This window comes from Ovis aries, chromosome 6, assembly GCF_016772045.2.
Source record: "Ovis aries strain OAR_USU_Benz2616 breed Rambouillet chromosome 6, ARS-UI_Ramb_v3.0, whole genome shotgun sequence".
In the NCBI taxonomy this organism is placed as follows: Eukaryota; Metazoa; Chordata; class Mammalia; order Artiodactyla; family Bovidae; genus Ovis; species Ovis aries.
Window position 1 is genome coordinate 13,254,397 of NC_056059.1, and position 13,260 is coordinate 13,267,656.

Consider the following 13,260-nt stretch of genomic DNA (forward strand, 5'->3'; position numbering starts at 1 on the left):
CTCTTTTCCAGCACCACAATTTGAAAGCATCCATTCTTTGGCCCTCAACCTTCCTTCATGGTCCAACTCTCACATCCATACATGACTCCTGGAAAAACCATAGCTTTGACTAGACAGACCTTTGTCAGCAAAATGAAGTCTCTGCTTTTGATTGGGTTGTTTTGGTTTTTTGTTGTTGTTTTTTTTTTTCTCCTGCTTTTTAATATGCTGTCTAGGTTTGTCATAGCTTTTCCTTCCAAGGAACAAGTGTCAATTTCATGACTGCAGTCACCATCCACAATGATTTTGGAGCCCAAGAAAAGAAAATCTGTCCCTGCTTCCATTTTTCCCTCTTCCATTTGCCATGCAGTGATGAGACCAGATGCCATGATCTTAGTTTTTTGAATGTTGAGTTTTAGGCCAGGTTTTTCACTCTCCTCCTCCTCAATATGCTCTTTAGTTTTCTTCACTTTCTGCCATTAGAGTGATATTATCTGCATCTCTGAGGCTGCTGATATTTCTCCCAGCAATCTTGATTCCAGCTTGTGACTCAACCAGTCCAGCATTTCACATGATGTACTCTGCATAGACGTTAAATAAGCAGGGTGACAATATCCAGCCTTGTCATACTCTTTTCCCAGTTTGGAACCAGTCTGTTGTTCCACATCTGGTTCTAACTGGTGCTTCTTGACCTGCATTCAGGTTTCTCAGGAGGCAGGTCAGGTGGTCTGATATTCCCATCTCTTTTAAGAATTTTCCACAGTTTGTTGTGATCCACACAGTCAAAAGCTTTAGTATAGTCAACAAAGCAGAAGTAGATGTTTTTCTGGAACTCCCTTGCTCTCTCCAAGATCCAGCAGATTTTGGCAATTTAATCTCTGGTTCCTCTGCCTTTCCTAAACCCAGCTTGAACATCGGGAAGGTCTCAGTTCACATACTACTGAAGCCTAGAGTCACAGAGCTCATAAACAATGTAGGCAAATCATAATCACAGGCTTCTGACTCCAGAAAAAAGTGAAACCCCAGGTTAGCCATGACCTGTGTTTGAAGAATGAAACTTTAGCAAGTGTATACAGAATGCCCTGAAGGAATGCATGGCAATCCACTCCAGTATTCTTACCTGGAGAATCCCATGGACAGAGGAGCCTGGTGGGCGACAGTCCATGGGGGTCACAAAGAGTTGGCTATGACTGAAGTGACTTAGCACATAGCACACAGAATTATTTAGACCAGAGAGTCTAAAACTACAAATTCCTGAACCCCATTAAAAATCTAGTGAAATGTAATCTCAGGTCCAGAAATCACTCTAACTGATTCTCATTCTTTGGTAAAAACTGGACTGTTACTCACTAGTTTTCTGTAGAATATAGAGAGAAGAGAAAAAGTGTATTGCTGAAAGTCTGATATATCCTGGGTGGCTTGAGGGGAGCAGAATGTAATAGAAAGCTCTTTAGGTCATCTTGATTGATGATTACCACCTGTGCCAGCCGTACCAAGTTCAAACCATAAGTTAAAAGGGATTTAGTGGGGTCAAGAAGACCAGTTAGAAGATACAAGGGAAAAAATCAATGAGAAATATAAAAAACACAAAAGTGACTGAATTAGAAGGAGCCATAGATTAGGGAACTACAACAGAAAAGAGATCCATGGGACCAAAAGCCACCTGATTGGACATGTAAATAGTCAAAGATAATGTCAATATTTAGTAGCTATATAATGGGAGGATGGTGGAGGTAAAATAATCATGAGATGTAGGGGAATAAATATGAGAGGTATGCTAAAGTGTAAGTGATGGGGCTTCTCTGGTGGTCCAGTGGCTAAGACAGTGGATCCTGGCCAACTACAGTCCATAGGGTTGCAACGAGTCAGACACGACTGAAGCAACTTAGCACTCACACGTGCTTGCTTTTAGTCTAAATCCTGCAGGCACAGAGAGAAACATCCTCAACCTCAAATCTAATCCTTTCATGTGCCAGTGAAAAAATGGCCTTTGGGATAAAATCCTAAGCAATTAACATGACCATTAGGGTTTGGCCTCAGCTTCCAGGCGAATGTCTGTTCATTAATTTCAAGTTTCAGTTTCAGTATCAGCATGTTCTCTCTTGGTAGTAGTTAACTCATCACACCTTAAATTGACTGCTTCATTGAAAATCTCACATGCTGCACTGGAGAGGAAACTCATCGAGAGCAGAGACTGGGTTTGTCATTCCCAGCGCAGTCCCTAAGCGTGTGTGCATGTACGCTCACTGCAGTTGTGTGCAATTCTGTGCGACCCAGTGGGCTGCAGCCTGCCAGGCTCCTCTGTCCGTGGCATTCTCCAGGCAAGAGTACTGGAGTGGCTTGCCATGCCTCCTCCAGGGGATCTTCCCAACCCAGGAATCAAACCTGTTTCTCTTACATCTACCTGCACTGGCAGGCAGGCTCTTTACCACAAGAGCCTCCTGGGAAGCCCACGTAGGCATAGGTACTCAAAATCTGTCGGGTAGATGGATGGCTATGGAGTCTTCCTCAAGCTCTCTTTATGTCTTTATGGTTTTCGTTTGCTTTCTTGCTTGCTTGCTTGCTTGCTTGAGGGTTTTTATGGTTTTGTATTGGGTTTTTTGGTTGGGTTTTTTTTTTTGGTTTTGTCTTTTGGGATCTCAGTTCCCCAACCAGAGATTGAATCCAGGCCACAGCAGTGAATACTGACCATTAGACTATCAGGAAACTCACTATGTATTAAATGTACGTTTCACATGCTATAACCTCTGCCCAAAAAGTATTTACACTTACTTAGTCTTAATTAAATCTTCAAACTCCTTGACCTTATTAAACATTCTTTTCACTTTCAACTCCGGCACCACTACCTCAGTTCTCACTGCTCGGTTTGTAAATTCCCAGGACCCCAAGGATGGTTAACCCATATCAGTATAATACCATAGCACTGAGATCGTACAGTATTATAACGCTGTGTGTCTTTCCCACACGAGACCCTAGTCTCCTGGTTGCACTTACTGTTTTTAAATGCTTTGTTAAAGATTAATAAAGTGCACAAATCATGATGTAGGGCTTGACAAATTTTCACAAAGTAAACACATCCATATAATAAGCATTCAAGTTGAGAAACAAAACATAAAACACCACAGAACTCATTTTCCAACATCCAGTGACCAGCACAGTGCCTGTCAACCTCCTTCGAGACATTCACACACACACTGAATGAATGAATGCCTGAATGAGAGGTTTGGAGAAGGACCAGTCAGACTCATGCGTCACAGAAAACGAAGGAAAGAGCTTCAAGAAAGAGGAAAGGCTTATCAATGCCAAGAGTACATGAAGGTTAAGAAGAGAGAGAGAAAGAGAATATGTTAGACAACTGTGATTGCTGATCTTAAAAACAAGTTTTTGATGGAAAGCCAGAATGCAAGGAGTGCCAGGGTAAGCAGGTGATAAGGGAATAGAGATAGTGGATGTGATTTTTGGTGATGAAAGGAAAAGAACATGTTGACAAGATCAGAGAAGGATTTTTAAGTAAAAACAAACAAACAAAACCTGCATAGCACTGGAGTTGACAGCAAGAACTCTGAAATCCCATTTCTCAATTTACATCTTCACGTCACCAAACACTAGACATGTGACTTGAGACCTCTTCACTTTATATTTCATCCAGTGCGCCATCTGTAATACAAGGTTTGCAGCTTGTACAACGTGGGGAATATAGCCAATACTTTATAATGACTACAAATAGAGTGCACCCTTTCAAAATTGTGAATCACTATACTGTACATCTGTAACATGTAACACTGCACACCAACTATACTTTGATGTTTTAAAAAAACTAAAAACAAAAAAAAGTTCATATAAGATCTTTCCCCTACAAGATCATGAGGATTAAATGCAAGACTGCATAGAAAATATTGATGTAGTACACACTCAACATTTGTCCTTGAAAAATCTCAGTAGGCAGATAGTATTTGAAGAAAGGAAAAGAGGTAAGAGGTCAAGAAGACAAAAGAGAGGGAGAGTAATTCAAAGAACAGAACATGGGACTAGGATCTTGGAGACGTGTAATCTTGTTTTGGCTCTGCCATTATCTAGTGAACACAGTTCACCTAAACACGGCCCCATTGCATATTGAATGTTTTAGGCTAAAGAAGTATGAGAAATGGAAGATGCAGGAAGCACTCTGACCTCTGCTGATTCTCCTGAAACAAGTCTCAAGACCCTCTTGCGAGAGCTGCCTTCCCTATACCTGGAGGAAAGGAACACTGTTATCTCCAAAGACAGGAAGACTCAGAGAGGAACAGGCCTTGCTAAGTTTCCCCCAGTTAACTACCTTTTTCTCCTATCATATTTTTCCATGAGTTCATACTTCATCAAACCTAATTCAAAAACTCTCAGGACTTAACAGTTGCTTCAGGTTTTCATTCCCTTATCAAGGCTCCTGAGTCACATAAAACTTGCACTATATCAGCTTAAACACTTTTCTCTTATTAATCCGTTTTTCATCAGTTTATAGGGCTCTAGCCAGAGAACTTGGAGTTCAGTTCAGTTCAGTTCAGTCGCTCAGTTGTGTCCGACTCTTTGCGACCCCATGAACCACAGCACGCCAAGCCTCCTTGTCCATCACCAACTCCCAGAGACCACCCACATCGAGTCAGTGATGCCATCCAACCACCTCATTCTCTGTCGTCCCCTTCTCCTCCTGCCCCCAATCCCTCCCAGCATCAGAGTCTTTTCCAGTGAGTCAACTCTTCTCATGAGGTGGCCAAAGTACTGGAGTTTCAGCTTTAGCATCATTCCTTCCAAAGAACACCCAGGACTGATCTCCTTTAGGATGGACTGGTTGGATCTCCTTGCAGTCCAAGGGACTCACAAGGGTCTTCTCCAACACCACAGTTCAAAAGCATCAACTTTTCCGTGCTCAGCTTTCTTTATAGTCCAACTCTCACATCCACACACGACTACTGGAAAAACCATAACCTTGACTAGACGGACCTCTGTTGACAAAGTAACATCTCTGCTTTTTAATATGCTGTCTAGGTTGGTCATAACTTTTCTTCCAAGGAGGAAGCATCTTAATTTCATGGCTGCAATCACTACCTGCAATGATTTTGGAGCCCCCCAAAAAATAGTCAGCCACTATTTCCACTGTTTCCCCATCTATTTGCCGTGACGTGATGGGACCGGATGCCATGATCTTCGTTTTCTGAATGTTGTAGGAAAAAGAATTTGGGGGCTTCCCTAAAGGCTCAGTGGTAAAGAATCCACCTGCCAATGCAGGAGACACGGGTTCAATCCCTGGTCCAGGCAGATCCCACACTGCAGAGCAACTCAGCCCGTGTGCCACAAATACGGAGCCTGTGCTCTAGAGCCTGGAAGCCATGACTCCTGCAGCCCACATGCCCCGGAGCCTGTGCTCTGCAACAGGAGAAACCACTGCAGTGAGAAGCCCAGCACCGCAACTAGAGGAAAGCCCACACGGTAATGAAGACCAAACACAGAAAAATCATTTTGAAAATTTTTTAAGAATTTTTGTTCATCTAGCAAGTCATTAAGTTAGTGAACCACACATGCGAAATGGGATCACTGTAACCTATCCAGAAGGGTAGTAGTATAAGATCCAATGAGAAAATGTGTGTGTACAAATGCACACCCACTTTTCATATACGGATGGTAAGAAGAAAGGAACACAGAAACAGCTGATTCAAAGAGCTGGACTAACCAACCCACTCACTATAAAAGCAATTAAGGTAGAACTAGGTGGAAGCGGTCCAGTAGACCCTAAAGGGAGGCTGCGTATCAGTGACAAAGGAGAGTCTTGGAAAACAAAGTCCGTGCCAGAATCCAAGACATGTAGCCCCTGGAGGTATTGCTGCCTCTTCACTATGGTTTTCATTTAGAACTGAAATAGAAATCCTGGGCTCAGATAGGAAGCCAGAGCACAGTCAGGGTGCCCAGTAAAAAGAGAGGCTGGAAAATCTAGGGGGCATAGAGAGTGCCAAAAAAAAAAGGTGATTTCCAGTGAAAGAAAAGACAAGATATATTGAGAAGCTTTGCCCCAGAAACACTTGCAACTGTCATTGCTTTATTTTAATACTATGACACCAGCAAGGTTCCTCTGGCTTATTTAATAGTCAAGATTCCCTGCAACTCCTGAAATTAGCTTCAGTTATTTTATTATGGGCTCTCCACTGATTGAGACTAGGAGTGACTGAGTTAGAAGAGAGAGTGCAGTGAGGAGACCAGGTTAGAAGGTGCAGGAAAATGCATCGGTGGAAGAAAAGTGTGTGGATTCCAAGGGAACGACTTCTTTGAGGGAGAACTTCCTGTTTGCCACATGGTAGAGCTAGTCAAAGTAATGTCTCTGCTTTCATCAAGAGGCTTTTAGTTCCTCTTCACTTTCTGCCATAAGGCTTTTTCCAGTGGTCATGTATGGATATGAGAGTTGGACTGTGAAGAAAGCTGAGGGCCGAAGAATTAATGCTTTTGAACTGTGATGTTGGAGAAGACTCTTGAGAGTCCCTTGGACTGCAAGGAGATCCAACCAGTCTATCCTAAAGGAGATCGGTCCTGGGTGTTCATTGGAAAGACTGATGTTGAAGCTGAAACTCCAATATTTTGGCCACCTCATGCAAAGAGGTGATTCATTGGAAAAGACCCTGATGCTGGGAGGGATTGGGGACAGGAGGAGAAGGGGACGACAGAGGATGAGATGGCTGGATGGCATCACAGACTTGATGGACATGAGTTTGGGTGGACTCCGGGAGTTGGTGATAGGCAGGGTGGCCTGGCGTGCTGCTATTCATGAGGTCGCAAAGAGTCAGACTGAGCGACTGAACTGAACTAAACTGAGAGCTAGTCAAAGTGCAGAATGAACCCTTAGATGAGTGAACCCTCTGCTCCAGAAGCCTCTTTGGTTTTTTTTTTTTTTTGTTTTTTTTCAGAAGCCTCTTTGGAGTCTGACAGTGCTACCTTCTACCAGCAGAGTCAAGTAGGGAAAAGCAGTGTTTTTCGTGAAGCCTGGATCTTTAGTCTGGTCTGACCCTTTACGACCCCATGGACCCCAGCTCAACAGCTCCTTTGTCCATGGAATTCTCCAGGCAAGAATACTGGACTGGGTTGCCATGCCCTCCTCCAGGGGATGTTCCCGACCCAGGGATCGAACCCATGTCTCTTGCATCTCCTGCACAGTCATGTGGGGTTTTACCATTAGAACTACCTGAGAAGCCCCAAATAAAGTGATAATTGATATAAAAAGTGTTTGGAAAAGTTTCAAGGACAATTCACAAAGGCAAATGAAAACACCCTAGAGACTCCACAAAGACCCAAACTAAGCCTTAACAGTTACACAGTGAAAAGAGCACGGTGCACGATAAAACACTGCTCCCAGATCCAGAGAGAAATGTCCAGTCCCCTTCCCGGGGGAGGCTAATTCTACCTGCCTTTATTGACCTTTCAGGCCTAACCTCCTCTGTGCATTATAGTTTTGAACTCAGAGACCGGCATTTTTAAAATGTCTTAGCAGTTGCCGGAAGCTAGGTTGGAATAACCCTCCTGAATGGCCCTCCATCTCTGTCTCCTCAAGCTCTGCCTCCTAAAAACAGTAGCAATTACTAGGAATAGTAATAACCTTATTTTAAAGTAGTTTTAAAATTAGCAAGTGCTTTACCTACACATTTGGGGTATCATTGCCTTCTCCAACACATTTAAGGTATAAACTAATAAACAATGAGCTGTTACAATTTCCACTGTACAGAGGAGAAAACGGAGCCCAGCAACAGGATAAATGGCAACAGCCAGGGTTGAAGTTAGTGTCCAAACTCATTCTCCAGACTCTGGAACTTGGGCCCTCCATTGGCGTGATGACAAACACAGGCATTTTAAGTATTATGGGCAGCATCTTTCCACTGGTGTGGAAACTGATCTTCAACAACAAGCAAGATTTTAAGATTTTAAAGCTGCATGATCCTGCCTTGAGTTTTTCAAAAGAAACCTAACCAGTTATCCGATAATCTGTACGTGTATAAACTGATTTCTCAGATTAAGGAAAATTCCATTGCACTTGGTTATCTATCTTTTGAATGGAGCAGACTATTACCTCCCAGGGGCAAAATTTCCTAATTACTGAAAATCTATAGATGAAAGAGACTATGTAGATTATCACTCCACTTGGCATGTCCTTCATTTCCTCTTGAGTGATACACATAGATTCTTAGACAACTGTGTCAGTTTCAAACTACGTACCTCAACACCTTTTGAGAACTGCAGCCAACAGATTCTTTTTTTCTTAAATGAACTGAATATTCATCAAGTATTCCAACAGCGTTTCTAGGAGTTATTACTTTATGTTAATCCAAATTAGTTTTTCCTTCTCATTAGTTGAAAGCCTAATTTTCTCCTAATGAAATGTTGAATATGCATAAAATTAACTAAATCAAATAGTATTGAGCATTTTCAAAACACTAAATTAAGGATTTAATAGTTCGTTCCTGCCACTAGAGGGCACCAGATGCTCAGAAGCATGAGCATTTAAAAAATGCCAGTTTTTCAAGTTGCTAAAAATTCATTTTTAAATTTTCATTAAATTTTGAAGTATTTAAAAAATAGAGTACAGGTTAGGGTGTCAAAGTATTTAGAAAAATCTAACTCATTGCTTAATTTTATCCTTTTTCATTAAATATTTTTAGACTGATTTTTAAAAACGATACAATATTAGAAATTCTTAGAAAAGTAAAGAATGATCTTGTATTATCAAGCTTACAGCAATTTTAAATTAGAAGATATTCTGCTTAACCAAATAAATTACCTCACTTTACTGATGGTGCAGATTTCAGCTTAGTAATTTTCACCTTAGCTAACACATTTACTTGTATTCTCTTGTGTTACAATGATTAATTTAATCAAAAGCTAAGAAAACATTATTTACTTGTATTCCAAAGAAACAGACTAACTCTTAGAAGTCTATATTTTCATTCTTTCAGTGCACTGATCAAATGGGACAACTTGGATAAAGTCACATCTAAAATGCTGGAACTCTCCCTATACTAATGACATGATTTCTTTTCCCTGAAAAGTCCTTCCCCCTAGCCCAACAAATTCAAGGGCCAGCTCAAGGTCCACTTTCCTTTAACACTATATCACCTATAAAAGAATTAGTCACTCCTTCCTCTACGCTTCTCGGTACTCCTACAGCACTTGGTATTTCCAGAGTAAATAGATGAAGGAAATTTTTCTTAAAACGTTATTATATGGTGCTCGCTTCGGCAGCACATATACTAAAATTGGAACGATACAGAGAAGATTAGCATGGCCCCTGCGCAAGGATGACACGCAAATTCGTGAAGCGTTCCATACTTTATAAAGTAATGGAAAAAGCTTTTAGTGAAAAAAAAAAAAAAAGTTACTATATGCCACGCGTGAGAGGCTTTGTTTTTTTCCCTCAAAGAGTTTACATCATGGAGTTCAGAACACACTGACCTAGAACACGGCATTATGTGCGTGTGTGTGCGTGCTCAGTCGGATTCCACTCTCTGTGACCCGCCAGGCTCCTCTGTTCCAGGGATTCTCCAGGCAAGAACACTGAAGTGGGTAGTCATTCTCTGCTCCAAGGGATCTGCCCAAGGCAGGGATCAAACCCGCATCTCCAGGTCCCCTGCACTGGCAGACAGATTCTTGACCACTGCATCTCCTGAGAAGCCCCTAAAATACGGCATCTCGGCATATTTAACATTTTAAGCCGAAGGAATTTTAGAACTTGCAGGGGCAGGAAGGACTTCTTGACCTTCCTCTAAAGCAGATCATAAAACCCTCCCTCTCCTCAGACAAAAGGGTCCCCCCTATCTCCAAAGAGACAGGGACACAGAGATAAATCTGAGTGGACAGGCCTTGCCTAGTTTTCCCAGTTCACTCACTGCACCTGCCTCATACCCTCTGTCCTGTCATTGCACCTTCCCAAAACTTTTCACCCTCCATCAAGCCTAGCATGAAAACACTCAGGTTTCATCATCCAGTTTCACTGGGTCTTCATTTCCTTAGAAAGGTACTGATATTACATAAAACTCACTGTAAGAAACTTGTATCCTTTTCTCTTGTTAATCTGTCTTTTCTTACAGGAGTTTAGCACAGAACTAAAAAGAACAGAGAAAAAAGAGTGACATGACAAAAAAATACAAGTACATGCAAAAATAGGTATATGATAATGGAGGAAGAACAGTGGAAACAGTGGCTGACTTTGTTTTTCTGGGCTCCAAAATCACTGCAGATGGCAACTGCAGCCATGAAATTAAAAGAAGCTTACTCCTTGGAAGGAAAGTTATGACCAACCTAGACAGCATATTAAAAAAGCAGAGACATTACTTTGCCAACAAAGGTCCGTCTAGTCAAGGCTATGGTTTTTCCAGTGGTCATGTATGGATGTGAGAATTGGACTATAAAGGAAGCTGAGCACCAAAGAATTGATGCTTTTGAACTGTGGTGTTGGAGAAGACTCTTGAGAGTCCCTTGGACTGCAAGGAGATCCAACCAGTCCATTCTAAAGGAGATTAGTCCTGGGATTTCTTTGGAAGGACTGATGCTAAAGCTAAAACTCCAGTACTTTGGCCACCTGATGCGAAGTACTGACTCATTTGAAAAGACCCTGATGCTGGGAAAGATTGAAGGCCGGAGGAGAAAGAGACAACAGAGGATGAGATGGTTGGATGGCATCACCGACTCAATGGACAGGAGTGTGGGTGAACTCCGGGAGTTGGTGATGGATAGGAAAGCCTTGCGTGCTGCGGTCCGTGGGGTTGCAAAGAGTCGGACACAACCGAGCGACTAAACTGAACTGAGCTGAATAGAGGAAGCACAGTAGAGGAAGATTAGTAAATATTAAATAAACATTCATTATTGAAAGAAAGGAGGCTTCCCTGGTGGCTCAGAGTATAAAGAATCTGCCTGCAGTGCAGGTGATCTGGGTTAATCCCTTGGTTGCGCCGATTCCCTGAAGAACAGAATGGCAACCTACTCCAGAAAGAAATATTTCCAAGCACTATCTTTGCACTCAGCTTCAAAGAGAACTTTATTTTTATTGAGAACCAACTCAGAACACTGTATTAAACATGGTGAAAAGTATACAAAAGAAACAAATGGCACAGATTCTAACTCAATATATTTTAAGCATATATACCCCCAAACGTCAGTATATTACAAAAGCCATATACATTTAAATGAAATATTTTTACTGTAAAGAAAACAGATAAATGTTCAAGATAAAATTAAATAATTTATAAAGAAGATATACACAATTAACCCACCTAAAGAACTTTTGGTTTCGTGTATCAGAAAATAAGAGCTTTCATTAAGTCTAGAGGAGAAAACCCTACTTTAACAAAATGGAATTAGAAAAATATTTTCCTCCCAACTTCACACAGAATGAACTGGAATTGGGGTGGGGATAGAAATGAGAGAAGGGAACTAAGCGGAACTAAGCAGTCAAACCACGACTTTCTGCCAGGAAGGCAAAGTGGTCCAGGCACCTGCAGGGGGCTGGGAGGTATGGTGGGGCAGACCTATAAAACTGTCAAAGCTAGGTAACTCTCATATCTCAGTTGCTTTATTTAACGGATGATGAATTCAAATTAAATGGTCTGTAAGGATCCTTCCAGCTCCACCATGCTGTGATTCTTATGGTATGAGTTACTGGAATAGAGCGGGTTGAATCTAAAAGGCATGGGAAATTCCTTGGTGGTTAGGAGTCTGTGCTCTTATTGCCATGAGCCAGGTTCAATCCCTGGTTGGGGAACTAAGATCTGACAATTTGCTGGCATGGCACCCCCCCCCCCAAAAAAGTAAAAGATATGATAGTCACGAAATCAATAGGAACTTAACACAAACTGGATAGGGAGAAGACGAAGGGAAGGAAAAAAATGAAATACATCATGGATGCAGAAGCACTCTGAAAGCATCAAGTCCTCTACAAGAGATTCTTAGCGCTCATTGAGATTATTAGACTCTAATAATCTCTAATAATTAAATAAGGTTCCAAGTCTGGAAGACAGGAAAATGCTGGAGGGATCCCACCAAAGCCAATCAAAAGCCACAGAAGTTAAGAATGGGAGCCAAAGGGGCTCTCCTTTCACGTGCTAATTTACTCACCCCCCACCTCTCTACAGTATTGAGATGGAATTTACCACCAAGGAACAGACCAGAGGGAATCCTCTTATTCTTATGCAATTTCCACCTTTGTTCTTATTGTCCGATACCAATTCCTAGGAAGGTAAAAGAAAATTGCAATTCAAGTTTGGTAATTAGAAAGATGTGCTGCCTTGTAAAGACTGTTCTGACAGTTTAGTAAATCTCATCCTTAGTATTGTTTTCTGAAAATCATAAATAGAAAAACTAGTATGGAAGAACGTGACATTCAAAACTGATCAGAGAATAAAATGTATGTAGGCTTACATTTCAAATCCAAATAAGACAATAAATTTTTTAAAATTCTATTTTTCTAACTTTAAAACTTATGCACAACCACACATCCACAACACTGCATCTTTGACAAGATAGGGGCTTCCCTGCTGGTTCAGATGGTAAAGAACCTGCCTGCAAGGAGGGAGACTGGGGTTCGATCCCTGGGTTTGGGAAGATCCTTTGGAGAAGGGAATGGCAAAGCACTCCAGTATTCCTGCCTGGAGAATTTTATGGACAGAGGAGCCTGGCAGGCTACAGTCCATGGGGTCGCAAAGAGTCGGACAGGACCGAGCGAGTAACACTCACTTTCTTTGGAAAGATTATGACAGAGTCCGTGATCAGGACATACTACCTCAGAATACATCCATCTGGCATATTAAACATTTTAAGCTGAAGGAATCTGAGACACAGCAGGTGCAGGAAGACCTTTCTGACCTTCCCTGAAGCAGGTCTCAAGTTCCTCACGTGACAGGTGCCCTCCCTACACCGGAGGAAACAAGCACGCCTATCTTCTAAGAAAAGGGGACACAGAGAGAAACCTGAATGGGCAGGACTTGCTCAATTTCCCCAGTTTACTCCACTGACCTCACCCCCTTTGTCTTACCATATCCTTCCAGGACCTTCCACCATTTGTCAACCAAATATAAAAATCCTCAGATTTTGCTGCAGGAAGAGGGATCCCTTCCAGGACTGAAAGAGGGCTCTTGTCTTAACACTCAGAAATAAACTGTCTAAGAAGAACACACGTGCTGACAAAGCAGAAGAGTTTGTTGGGAAGGGGCACCCAGGCGAAGAGCTGTAGCGTAACGGAATCCAGGACTGCCCTGCCTCATGGCTCACAGTCTTGGGTTT

General features: G+C 41.9%; 1 protein-coding gene and 1 non-coding gene across 3 annotated transcripts in view; one reads left to right on the plus strand and one right to left on the minus strand.

Moving 5' to 3' along the window:
- The window catches only part of ANK2 (ankyrin 2), a 699,107-nt gene that overhangs the window by 631,954 nt on the left and 53,893 nt on the right, over nt 1-13,260 (minus strand). The gene's annotated exons all lie outside the window — the stretch shown is intronic.
- On the plus strand, nt 9,213-9,319 carry LOC114115481 (U6 spliceosomal RNA). Its single transcript, XR_003589818.1, has one exon. It is a non-coding gene; the product is annotated as a U6 spliceosomal RNA (small nuclear RNA).